The 14,519-nt window shown below is 35.9% G+C and overlaps 1 protein-coding gene across 2 annotated transcripts in view; it reads right to left on the reverse strand.

Moving 5' to 3' along the window:
• Nucleotides 1–10,223, reverse strand: part of dnmbp (dynamin binding protein) — a 72,725-nt gene extending 62,502 nt beyond the window's left edge. For both annotated transcript variants that reach the window (XM_015033914.1, XM_015033913.1), the window contains exon 1: nucleotides 9,865–10,223. The gene's annotated coding sequence lies outside the window, so the exon portion shown is untranslated. The remainder of the gene's footprint in view (nucleotides 1–9,864) is intronic.
• Nucleotides 10,224–14,519: the final 4,296 nt, after the last annotated feature.

Raw genomic sequence — 14,519 nt, forward strand, 5'->3', positions numbered from 1 at the left:
TAGTGTGCCACGGCACAGTGGTTGAAAAACACGAAAGAGTGGTAAACTTTCCCAGATGTTTTTCGGCTACTGAAATTGCTCCAAAAGCACATTGACGACTCATCCAGGAGGTCACAAAAGAGCCAAGAACAAAAATCTAAAATACTTCAGGCCTCCATTGCCTCAGTTAAAGTCAGAGTTCATGATTCAGGAAATAAAAAAGAAACAGAATGGATGGAAATTATGTGGGAGTTAAAAAGCCAAGAACACAAAGGCCCGTCTTACTCCAGCGGAAAAACATCTTAATGATCCCCAAGAGTTTTGGGGTGATAGTCTGACTGACAAGTGGAACATTTTGGGTAGTGTGAGCCATGTTACATCTGGTGTAAATCTAGCAACATTTCAGAAAAAGAACATCACAGAAACACTGGAAATGTGACGTCATGGACTGCTTTTGCTGTGTTCTTTTGGTTAATCGCTCTTTGTTTATGCAGCAGGACAATAATCCAAAGAAACAAATCCAACCTTGAATCAGATGTTCTAAAAAAACTAAACGAGGGTTTTGGAGTGATCCAGTTAGTAGATGATTACCAAGATGATGTCTTGGTAACAGAAAGCAACACCAAATGTCTTCATATAAGTAAGCAGTAACGTCTTCGCTGACAACTGAGGCATGAACGCCTAGACACGGAGAAATACTAACATCATTCATCAAGAAGGTTTTAACAAACTGATGCACCAATCAGTCAACCAGTAACAGCAGGTTTCTTTTGTTAATTAAAAGCATCAAAACTGAGATGTCTCCCTTTCTTCAGTGATTAAATAAACTAATAAGTTGCCCATTGTTAGATGCACTCATGACTTAGTTCACAAACAAAGTAAAATAAAATCAGACATAAGCAAAGTAACAAAAGTCAATGTAATATTAAACTGGGGAACTGAAACTAAATTCTCACACATTCATCTGCAAGATTTCTCCCAGAGTATTATAAGCCTGGCGGGCCACCAGGCTTTACTTGCCACCCCACCAGGCTAAGAATTGTTTGTTTTAAATTGGGTTTTTTATATATACACACCAGTAACAGTGACAGTAAAGATGGATTAAGACAGATCTATAGTTGACAGATTAAACTAGGCCAATTGCATCGTCCCTGCCTGTTGGCCTCCGCACCATTATTTCTAACTTATGCTCGTGCACCTCCAAATTTTTAACATTTTTTCACACAAAGACGCGTTTGGCCACTGGTGGACTGCCCTAGTGCCACAACCACCAGGCTTACCCGGTTTTCTCCTTGGATCTGTATATTTTATTGTCCAACCAAACAAAATTTGAAATTGTTCAAAATTGGAATCAGCAGGTTGGACGTCAAACAATGTTGATTTCTATTTCACTGCTCTTAACCAGTAGAGTTGAACTCCTCAGAGCCTCCTGTCCACCAACCTTTCAGTGTTCCCTGACTGAACACTCCTGATGACATGATGAGTGGTTAATCATTTGAATCAGGCGTAAAGGCAGGAAAACGTCTAAAGCATGCAGGACATTGGGCCCACAGCTGGCGACCACCACTCTGGATAACTAAATCTAGTACTTTTATGTTTCATTAATCTGCATTAAATGGTTAACTGAAAAAAGCTAATAAGTGAATTCAACTTTGAAGAGTCCTGGAGGTTTGCATTATTTTCTGGACTCATCATTTCAACATAAGGTGGTTTTGCTTCTGATACAGCCCAGAGTTTATGTTTTCCATTTTACTGCTGGATGAAAAGAGAACATCTGGCAAGCTGAGTCAAATACGCCAAACGCTGTTGAAATATTTGGTACCGAGAGGCGTGAATACCACAGTAAGCACAAACAGAGAAGTGGTGAAAGATGAGCAGGATACAAAGGATTTGCACAAACTGGTCCTTCTATTGTCTTTACCAGTTTCATTAGAGTGGAATATGGGCTGGCACTTTTCTCAGGTGCTCTCCAAGTTCCCCAATTTAAATTTGCTTAAACAATGTGAATACAGTTCCTAAATGTCCCTCGTCTTACTGACAGTTTACCTGAGTCCTTTCCAGAATTTCCACTCTGACCTTTATGAATAGGAATGGTCTGTGTGTACCACCTGGAACATTTGAGATGTTGTGCACCATTAAGCCACTGTCTTTAACAGCTGAGAGGAGGTACTGGAAAGCTGCAGAGGTTGCTGCTGATTGTAGGAAAATCCCTGGGTGGGTTTGTTTAAAGCAACTGGAAACACTCTTTCTTTGGCTCGAGCGCCGCTCTGCATAAATCCACCTCGGTCTTCACATTTTCATTTAGTTTGCATTCCAGCATCTCTGCAGCAGTCTGGCCAGCACACAAGCATTCCTCAGGCGGAGGAACATCGCCACGCCGCTTTCCGAATCCCGTCTCATCCTGACATTGCCTTCATGTTCCATAATTTCCCTCTGGTCACATATTCTTCATTCCTTTCCCCCTCCAAAGCGTGCACATGTAAAATATCAATGACTTAAGACTGTATGACGCACACGCACATGTTTTCAGGAGCCGGGCGGATGGAAAAGCCTTCCTTTTTTTTCTCTTTTGCATAAACATTTCCACAGAGGGAGAAGGAAACAGCTTGCATGTTTGCTGCGAAAGGGGCCGAGGATGTGTTGCCATAGATACCGTTTGTATGGAATAAGGAGGACCCCAGAGAGGTGCCCAAGGATATGCCGCACCCTTAAAAACACAGCCCAGTCCTAATAGTTTGCATATGAGCTGTTACACAACAGATCTCTCACATGGGATCATATCATAGCTGCAGAAACATCATGAATTCACAGAGAAATGTGGGGAAACCCAGAAAATACAGGAATCCAAACTTTAATACGATTTAGGGGTGAACTGAGGACAATGCTGAGAGATTTCCAGAGCACTCTGCTAAAATCTATTTGCTTTATAATTCTATAAAAGTTTTTCTAATGCATTTATGAATCATCTTAGAGGACAAGCCTTGCTATAATCCACCCCTGCAATAATCTATTCAGGTATTGCCAAAATACTGGAATGCCAATCCCTCAATGGATTATACTGTAATAAGCTACAAAGTAGGAAGAAATGCTAATGGGACAAGATGGCTAAACCGCAGAGCTAAGCAATAATATCTTTGGATCAAGGGTGAGTCAGAGAAATTATTCCTCCGACAAGGTTTCCCCCCAGAAAACTTGCTAAGCCTGGTGGTTGGGCGCCAGGGCAGTCATTCGTCCAGCAGCCCGTCGTGTTTTCCAGTTAAAAAATGTTGAAAGTTGACAGGAAATTTGAAAATATCACTTTATAACTATGTGTTATTGGAAGATTAATACCTGAACACCAACTATAAAGTTGTAAAAAAAAATGCTAAGATTTTAAAACGACTTAAATAAATAAGCCTGGTAGCCCGCCAGGCTGATAATGCACTGGGGGAAACCCTGCTCCCAAAAAAAAATAAAATAAAATCTAACATCGAAGATTTTAGAAAAAGCTGTAAAACTTTGAATATCCATGAGAACTTTGGTTCGGAAATGTTTAAAGTATCCATGAAAAATAATATAAAAAATGGAAAGTGAAAATGGTTAAAATTCATGTTATTTACTCAAATAGAAATCAAGTAATCTTTATTGGAAAAGTTGATGCTTGCCATATTCAGGGTTCCCCTCAATGTATTGTAAGCCTGGCGGGCGACCAGGCTTTACTTGTGTCCCCACCAGGTTAAGCATTACTTATTTATTTAAGTTTTTCAACAATGTTTGTATTTTAAGGCTTTATAGTTGGTGTTCAGATATTAATCTTCCAATAACACATAATTATCAAGTCATATTTTCAAATTTTCTGTCAATTTAAAAAAAAATGTACCAACCACCAGGCTTCGCGAATTTTCTGGAGGAAACCTTCCATATTTCTGATCATCGTTCAACTTCCAGTGACGTTTTAATTGAGTTTAAAGTGTCTACATTTCCCTTCATGTGTCTTACTAAACACATAATCTGTAAATGGTGTGTTTTATCAACACAATAATAAAATGTTACCACTGCCACATTTAGATAAACAAGACTATTTTATTTCTGGAGCACATTTTCAGCAACAAGCCAATTCAAAGAGCTTTATGCAGTCAGAAGGAAAAACAAGCAAAAAGCATTAAATAGAAGTGGCGAAGTAAAGGCTAAACCACTACAGATTAAAAAACAGACTACAGTTTATGATGTTCCAGTTATTTTAATCAAAAACAGCCTTGATTTAGAGGAAGTCGTTGTTTTGGCTGTTTTGCAGTTTTCTGGAAGTTTGTTCCAGATTAAAGGAGCATAAAAACTGAATGTTGCTTCTTTTTATAACGTGTTCTCATAACCATGCTGTTCGGTGCCGATGTGGTTGGAAAAAATCTTAAAGTTAGCTGCTTTCAGTGTGAGTGAGGTGATTAAAATGGAGAAGAAACACAAAAGTCATAAAATTATTTTCTGTGAAGATGTTTGTTGTTAATCAAGCAACTTTTAAAAAAGTAGTGAGCAGAAAATAAGGCTGAATATTTTATAGCAAAGTTGTTCTGCTTTATCATTTTCAGCTTTCAACTTTTGTTTATTGGAGATTTGGAAACAAATACAAATTTTTAAAAATCTGAGAGTTAAGATAAGCATCTACATTCAGAAAATACACAGATACACCTCTGTTTGCAAGTACTAATGCTACATATGCTAATGGCTAATATAATTTGAACATTTTAACTAAATCTTGCTCCGAAAAAAGAAAACAGGTCATCAGACTTTAAAAAAAATGAGTTAGTTTGTTACAAGTAATCAAATTAACTTTATCCAAGTAAATGTATTCAGTTGTCACTTTAAACAAATGTAAATAAATTAAGTTTGACACACTTAATTTGACTATATACTCCATTTTTGTTTTTGCAGTGTGGTTAGCAACAACTGCTCTCACACAAGGTGTGAATCTGACTTAGCTCTGCTGCTAAGAATATTTAACACCAGCTAGAAACTCAGGGGAAAAAATTAAGTTGACTGCAGGGTTTCCCACAGTGTATAATAAGCCTGCCGGGTCACCAGGCTTTACTTGTGCCCCCACCAGGCTGAGAATTGTTTATTTATTTTAGGGTTTTTTAACTATTGCCATTCTTTTAAGGCTTTATAGTTGGTGGTTAGGTATTAATCTTCCAGTCTTCGAATAATGCATAACTATCAGGTAATATTTTTAAATTTGATGTCAACTTTAAACATTTTTTAACTCAAAAACATGGCGGCCGGCTGGATGACTCCCCTAGCGCCCCGAGCACCGGGTTTAGAAAGTTTTCTGGGGGAAACCCTGAAGTGCTTTCCTTAATTATAGATCTTGTTCACATTTTATGGGTCAGAGCTTTGCAAAACATATAAGTTATAAAAGGGGCCACAGAAAACCTGTAATTGTTACAGCTTTCTTAAAATAAATCCTTTCAGACGTAATGCATAAAACAATATAATTCAGATACTGTCAGTGACATAAATAACATTTGGTGAACTATAAACTATTTTATAATGGCAGAGTGTAAAATGTTTGAACGTATTGTCATTTATTTATCTACACACATCTGTTGATTAATGGTACTTGGTTACTAGCTCTCAACTTGTTAGATTTTAATGAAATCAATGCAAACATAACAACTAGTTCAGTTGTCATCTGATTAATGAAAAACAATGCAAGTCTGACAAACATAAGGCTGAAAGGAGAGCAGTTAAAGTACAGTGACATGCATGCACTGAACATTTAGAATAAAAAGTTTTAAAAAATTGTTATATATAAACTAGTTTCATGAACAACATAAAAATGTCTAAGTTAATTCAGCGAATAGAGTTTTTCACTACCCGTTTCATGTATTTTCAGTAACTGATAACATCTTTTTTACTTTAACCGGAACTTTTGTCCAGTATGTCAAGATGAACTGTCTGTTTAAGCTCTGAGTTGCACAAACAGAACAACTTATCAGATTTATTAAGCAAACAGCTATAAGTTGCTAGAGAGACATGTAATGTACACAAAGGTAAACACTGATCTCATATTTCTTCGTTACCATGTTCAGATGTCTGACCCTGTTAGTCTTCAATAATTCAGTGTAAGAAATGCACTGAAAACCTTTATGAGTTGCTGAAGCACAGAGGTGAGGCTGAATCAAACTGTTTTGTGGTAAAACTCAGATGGATAAAGTCTTTAAGCACATTTTTAAAAACATCTCAGGTGACATTAGCTTGTTCTAACAGTTAAATAAAAATATTTCTGGCTGGTTGTGTCAGCAAACATTTGAACAAACAAAGTCTTATCATGTCTCACTTTGAACATAACTTACATTTTGAATCTAGCAGTGTGTTTTTCCTTGTTTATGTTACACAACACTGTCAGCAAAACCCACATAAATCCTTAAAATTAACAGCCAGGAAACAAACATCTCTCTACTGTTCTCTTCTCCAGCATCCTTTGTGAAGCTAACGGTGTCCCCCAAGGTTCAGTTCTACTTATTTTCAAAACTAAGCAATATTTCTGGAACATTTACATACATTTTTATACTTATGATATTACTGGGTTTCCCTCACTGTATTATAAGCCTGGCGGGCCACCAGGCTTTACTTGTGCCCCCCACCAAGCTAAGCACTACTTATTTATTTATTAAGTCTTTTTAAAATGTTGTATGGATTTATAGTTGGTGTTCAGGTGTTAATCGTCCAATTTTTCAATATCACATGATTATCAAGTGATATTTTCAAATTTCCAGTCAACTTTAAAAAAATTTTAACTGAAAAACACGACGGGCCGCTAGATGAGGCCTGGCGGCTTAGCAAGCCTTAGCAACCACCAGGTTTAGCAGGTTTTCTGGGGGAAACCTTGAATTATCATATAATCTTCTGTATTATATGATTATCATTAGCTTTTTTTATCAGCTTCAACAATATTTTAATAATTTAATTCAGTTTAGATTTTCCAACATCCAAACATTTCTCGCTTTATTCATTCAGAATATTTGTTCGTATTTGTTGTAGGATTCTGTTACACAGAAATGCTGTGACACTAATATTTTTCCTCAACGTTAATTATAGCTTTTAAAAAAAAAAAACATAATGGCCTATGCTAGGTGTCAATTCAATGGATTAGATCTGCTAATAATGTTACAAGTGCGTAAAAAATGTAAAGCCATCAGGCACTTTATTAGGCACGCCTTGCTAGTCCTGTGTTGGACAATATTTAGCCCTCAGAAGTGACTTAACAATAATCAGTGGCATTTAAATTATGCTTAATTGGTACAAAGTTAGCTTTTAAGTAAATAGTTTTATTGTGTTAGATAAACTCATGTTTGTCTTAATGAAATAAAACTGGAAGTAAAGCTGGTTAATTAGACCTGCTATCAGCTCATGTAGCAAATTTGCAGTCTGCTACTTATCCTGCTCTAGTTATGTGTATTCTTATCTTAATAACAGTAATAGTTGGTGATCCTTTCATTTCCAAGCCACGGATTTCCAAAAATAGCTGATTTACTTTCTAACAGACAAGAGAAAATAGTGTAGGAATGATGAGTACTAGATTAAAACACAGAGGACGGGAAAGGCAGAGCAATTGATTCCTCTTTTCTTCATCTCATTAAAAGGATCGTAAACTATTGGAAAAAATACACATTTGAAACTGCAACATTTCAAAACCTTGACAATGGCAACCAACCCACACTTATGCTACATCATTGATCAATACTTTTATGTTGTTTACACCAAATTCTGACCCTTCCTTAAACTCCCACAGCAGAAACCTACTCTCATTGAACCAAGCAATGTTTTTACAATCTGGTAACATTCAGTTTTGGTGAGTTTGTGTGAATTGTAGCCTCAGTTTCCTGTTCTTAGCTGACAGAAGAGGCACCCAGTGTGGTTTTCTGTCGCTGTAGCCCATCTGTTTTAAGTTACGGCGTGTTCTGTGTTCAGAAATGGTATTCTGCAAATCTCGGTTCTAACAAGTTGGTTAATTAAGCAGCTATTGTCTTTCTTTGATCGCCATCCATCTGGCAGTCTAAATCCCTGTTCTCTGCCACTCTGATGCTCAGTTTGAACTTTTGCAAGTTGTCTTCACCGCATTTTAATACTTATTAATGCATTTAGTTAAACATCTGAAATACCAAACTGGTGGCGTGACTTTTCCTGTTTTCTCCACAGTTTTCACTCCATTACGTAATTGTTCATTTATGAGGGAAAGTGGCAAAAACTTAAACTGCTGCTCCGCAAGTTACCCAACAGGTCGTTGCTAGGTAACTACAGAATGAGTGAGTTGCTAGGTAACCAGAGAGTGAGTGAGTTAGTTGATGCCACCAACATTACTTAGTGAGAGGTTAGGCATCTCCTCTGCCTACATCCCCCAGAATGCTGTGTGGTTTTCACTCAACTTATTAAGACAAACAAAAAAAAAGTAGCGCTATGGTCCAGTTATTATTTGAACTTCTGAGATGCTAAAGACGGATTATTAGTATGCTAGCATCAGTAAATGTCAGGATGTAAAAAAAGTAAAAGTAAAAATACTTTCAAGTACACAAAATGCAAGCCTAGAATAATTGTTTTAAAAAGCAAAACTCAAACAAAAAAAAATTAACAAAAGAACAAAAGGGAACATGCTAGCAGTGCAATTCTAGAATAATTAATTTCTTGTTTTACTTCTTGACAAGCATGCTACAAATTATTAAACTAATGTAAATATAAGTAATGAATTAACCATAATTAACCAATTTTTAACCACAGCTGGCCCCGAATGATACAAGATCAAAAGAATCAAGAAATCCCTTAACTAGAACTTGTTTGACTATATGAAATAGACTAAGCAATCTAAAAAAAACACCACAAAATGTCCTGATATAAACAAAGTAATTTCTAAGGCAGGGCTCCAGTTAACCACACAGATAGCCATTTTCCACAAATAGAGAAACAACGATAAGTGATCATCTTCCCAGTAGTGGCTGACCTACCAAAATGTCTCCAAGTACTACAAACCTCACTTGCCAAAATTCCTCCACAGCAATGTGAAAAACTCCCTGGCAGTTATTACAAATGCTTGATGGGAGTTATTATTAGATTTATAGTTAAATCCTAAAGGAAACTCCAAGGATGCAGAGAGAGAAACAGGAAGTTCAAACCATCTCTCCCATCAATCATAATGGGCAGGAATCATATCCCCTACTCCAGCGTCTCAAAAGGATTTAAAGAGGAGTGGCAAAAGTAAATGAGGTGGATTAGCAGTGATTGCCAACAACTGACAGTGTCATCCGGGACATATTACTGTGAAATATTGTCTCTGTTGTCTAGCTATTGAGCTGTTAGCATGTCATGAGACTGACATGCTAACAACACCATCCACAAATCTCTTTAGACATTTAAATGATAGGAATTATGACATATCTTTGAATTTTTAAACTGAATTGAGACTAAACAGTTTCTCACTGCACTGCATCATACTATATACAACTGCTACAAAACACTAATATTGAGGAAAAAATGAATCTCCTGACTTTGTGCAACTAGCTGATCTCAACTATAAGGTTTAGGTGTTTGTGATTAGAGTTTGTGTTAGACTGTGTGTTCACATAATGGAACCACTGACAGCAGAGGCCACAGCTGACACCCAGCAGGGAGATTTCTCCGTCTGCAGCATTAGTGGTGTTCACTCCCATTCACCTCACGCCATTGATCCGTTCAACACAGGATGCAGAATAAACTACGTCTGCTGCGCATTTACTTTAGCAGAAGAGGGGGAAAACAACGTGAAAATGCCCACCAAGCTGAAGCTGTTCATGTAAAAAAAAAAAAAAAAAAAAAAATCACGTCGTTCATCCTGGGTTTGGGTTACGGTTAAATGTATTCAGTTTTAGTAGCTTTTCTTACCTGCGAGTTGTTCTGTGCGCTTTTGAAATCCCTGGATCTGGCCGTTAGACCCAGTCAGACTAGATATCCAACTTCTTCTTCAGGCCGGTGATGTGTGAGGAGGTGGTGGTGTTGTGGCAGAGTTGCCTCCCCTCAGCGACACAACTTTTTTCAGCAGCTACGCGTCCCCACGGATTGAACCGAGTCCGCGTCTCCCTGGACGAACCCAGAGGTCAAGAGAGCATGGTGCCGGTAGAAAGTGGCCCACGGTGCTCCACGGGTGACTGTGGGTCTCCGTACGGGGAGCTGTCATCACGTTTCACACGGGACAAGCCGTTACGAGCTGTTCTGCGCCTTCCCGTGCCTTCATACAATCAACGCCACCCACATTTACAGAGAAGTGCCCCGCGCATGCCTGAATAAAAAAAAAATAATAATAAATAAATTTAAAAAAAACACGAGGTTTGCAGGAACTCATTATTACCTAACAAAATAATAATTTTTGGTATTCATTACATTAATAAAGTATATTTTCTTAATTAATTTATCAAGCTGAGTATGAGTTTGAACTACATCTTTCAGGCGTTTTTAGGTTAATACGTGTATATCAATATAATAGGCATTTACCCTATTTTCTATTGATGTAAACGCACATTGTTTTCCAAGTTTACCTTCTCACCTGAAGAAATTTGCTGGGTTTCTTGGATTTATTTTTATTTTATTGGATGTACAAATTAACTAATTGCCTAAGATTTTTAAGGAATTACGCAAACTTTAATGATTACATCTGGAGAAAACTCACTATGAAACAGCTGAATAAAACTACCCAGATAAGACAGAGAGGAAATAGAAATATAGAGGCATACAATGACCAGCATGAGTTCAGTCAAATACACCATACATGCAAAAACAACTGTGTTTTGTTTCTGCTCTGTCCTGTGTCCTGTTCCTGAGTATAATATTCATTACATTCTGTATATTACTCTAACAGGTTTAGATGTCTTCTTATATACTCTTTTGTATTGTTTTTATCATGTGAAAGCATCTAATAGCTTCTCTATCAAATACTAAAGAGCACATGATGCTTTACAAGATGATTTAATCTCTTCAAAAACACAAAATACTCAATGTAAAGCCTTAGTTTATTCACCTTGCACACATAATCTCATATTAGCTCTAAGGTTAGCATTAAAAATTACTTAATGCAGTAAAACTGTTTGTTTTTTATTATTATTATTATTTAATTTCCCGCAGTAATTGTTATCTAAAAACAATGACTGAACATGCTGATTGATGTAAAATTTGTACAGACAGTGTGATTGTTCTCTGGCAGAATGAAGGAAACCCAGCATGAACATTTCCTCAGTTTATTACATAAGTTATGCACAACTCAGTACATGCTGGAGCTGTCCAGTCACATTACACCAAAAGATGTCCAGAGTCATTTTAGGAAGTAACGTGACATCAGACATGTGATATGTATATATGTTTTATCTTGTACTGCAAAGCTAAATAACTTCAGTGGAATAGTGACTAAAGCATTTACAGTTCTTACAGCTGGGAGATTTTAACTTGTAAACGTCTACAATAAGCGTAAACGTAGTTAACAAGAACACCATTGCAGATAGGTTTACTTTATTTTACCGTCCTCTCCTTCATGGCTTTCTTCTCTAACACTGTCATTTGAAGAGGCTGTGACACTTAAATCATACTTTTATGGAAACATAATCACAGCCCCGGCAGAAAGGATTACAGGTTTAGAAAGTACATGTTTATTTCTACCCACTGTTCATTCTGTGTTGTGGTGTGAAAAGTTAAATCAAGTTTTTCTGTATTTTTTGCTGCGTTGGCAGTACTGACAGCTTCCTCATATGTGATCCTGTATGTGCAGAACAATGGCAGGAAATAAGGGCGGCGAGATGCTGCTGCCGTGAAGAGCGGGCGAGGAAAAGGGAAAAAGAGGAGAATTCCCATTAGTCACACAGACGCATGCAAAGGAGGCTTTTATTCATTCTGATTCTAATTTAAATGTGAATTGCTTAGGATTTTATTTGTGTCTGGAAATGTTGCCCTAGAAAATAAAAAAGTGTCCATCTGCATCAACCGGTGAAATGTTACAGAACTGGATATTATTATTATTATTATTATTATTATTGTTGTTGTTGTTGTTGTTGTTATCAATATATTATTCTAATATAATATTATAATATTTATATTACTATAATAATAATAGTCATTATTATTAACATATTTAATACGAAAAAAAATCTTATTACTAAATAACAATAATAATTACTATTATTACTATTGTTATTATATAAATAGAATGATATATTAATAATTGCTATTATTTCAAAAAATAATTACATAATTTTTATTATTTCTAAGATTATTACAAATAAGGTTGTCATAATATTAAGAATTCTTTTATATTAAAATTGTAATAGTTACTACTGCTACTACTACTAATAATAATAACTAGAAATAATAATTTTTATTTTATTTAGTATTTTCTTTCCTTCATTTTTTGAATTGTCAGTTTTTTGTGCATCCTCAGTATAAATAGTTTTCAACAGACTTGAGTATTATTTTTAAGTAATCACTATGACAATTGCTAATTAAAAAAAGAAAAACAATAAAAATCATAAAATGATGTATTATTATTTTACTTTCAAATTAAACATTCAAGTTTTCAGTTTTTATACTCTGCTTTCTGTTATATACTTCCAAATGCAATTGTTACAGTCAAAAGCAGTTTTTTTTACTTGTCTTCACATTTATCTTTGAAATATTCAGCTGACATTATTTTCCTTACTCATTACTGATTCATCAACAAAGAAACAAAGTGTTATAACAATGCATTATCTCATTGTTTCAACACATTTTAAGGCTCCAAACAAACCCAGGATTCTGAAACTGCATCACTTGCTCCATCAACTCTGAGTCAACCACAGTGGGTAGAAAACCGTAGAGAGTCACGACTGGTGGGCTTCATTGACGCCACTTTCAGCCGAGTTTACACAAACGTAAGCGTGACCTCATGTTCACACACAGACTCAGTGAAGCCTCCAGATCCGAGTGAAACGCCGCCTCTGTCCGTTTTCACAGTGGCCACTTTCATCTCAGGGCATTATGTGGGTCTATTGTTTTGTCTCAATATTGCTGCGAGTGGACCGTCACTCTGATGCTCAGTCAGAATACATCAGCGCTCAAACAATAACTCTGCTGTATGGTTCACTGAGAGGCATCAGCTGCTGAGAAATATGCATTAGTGGGGAAAAAATGAATGAAAGTTGCTTAACTGATGTCAGTGACAAAATGACAATGAATCACTAATGTCAATGTTGTTTATTGTAAATGCTCCTCGGATAACTATAGCTCACTTTTTAAGCAGGTATTATAAATATTACTCAATTTATAACTGTTGTATATTTATAATATTACATTTTTAAATGGTAAAATGGCCTCTGGTTCATGAGTGCGCTTGTTTGTTTCGGGGAAAGGTCACAAATTCATGGAGTGCCCAGAAAAGTTCACTTTTCCTCTTTCCGGTGCATCAAACAGAGAGGCTATTATCGCTCTGCAATGGTTTCAAATGACTGAAACCATTAGTTTCAGTTGATTAATCACATTAATCAAAAGATTAATCACATTTAGAGATGTATCAATTAATCAAAATCAAATAATTATCCTTACAACTGTGAAAAAAAATCTGAAAATCTTATTTTTCTTTGAGTTTTGTGAAATATGTAATGAATGTCATACAAAAGTAATTTTTATATCAACCTACATAATCTTTCCAGAAAACCAACCACACATTTATTTATTTTACTCTATAACCGGTTATACTTTGTTGTTGGTTTAAAAAAAAAAAGCTTACATATGTACATGTATGTGTCATCCTTAGAAAGAAAAACAAAGTCTGCAGGTCAGAAATAAAAAAATAAAAACCTAAAGATACACCATCATTTAAAGCGTCAATGCTGTAATTTTTTCCACCAAATCGAAGTTTTCTGATGATCTACAACCAATCAAATTAAGATTTTTAAAATTAAAGATAAAAACAGGAAAAGGGACCATTTTTTAAAAACTCCATCGTCAGCCCTCATTTTCCCCCTCATTACTCAAAACATTATTAAACATTTGATCAGATCCTAAACCTAAAAAAAAAAAAACAAATTCAACATGCTTCTCATAAATGTGTAATATAGTCAACTCCTCAATTCAAATTTATCTGCACCATCATTTGCTGCCACCTGCTGGAAGCAAAGGATCAGCATTGTAAGTAACAATTTAATAACTTATTTGTATTTTGGCACTTCTGTCCCTCCACACATATTGACGCCACAGGAGCTGCGATTCATTTACACCCAAAGATTAAAATCTATCAAATCCACCATTGAGGTTTATGGAAAATAGTTTGTAATTTTAATAAGAATGACAATTTATTAACTCTACTGCAAATAAAACTGCAGTACAAATACTAATATGAAATAGAAGAAACCTTCAACAACAAAAAGAATGGTGAGAGATCGGGGAAATAATTTAGTTACTAGTTAGAGGTCACCGTTTCCTTTCACTACAGCGACCTCTAGCGTCCATGGCAAGAAAATCCACGTGAACGTGTTTACCAGATCTTTTCTCTCTCTTTTTTTTTTTTTTAGATAGGTAATGTG

This window comes from Poecilia latipinna, unplaced genomic scaffold (genome assembly GCF_001443285.1).
Source record: "Poecilia latipinna isolate Pla-1442-1.1 unplaced genomic scaffold, P_latipinna-1.0 Scaffold282, whole genome shotgun sequence".
In the NCBI taxonomy this organism is placed as follows: Eukaryota; Metazoa; Chordata; class Actinopteri; order Cyprinodontiformes; family Poeciliidae; genus Poecilia; species Poecilia latipinna.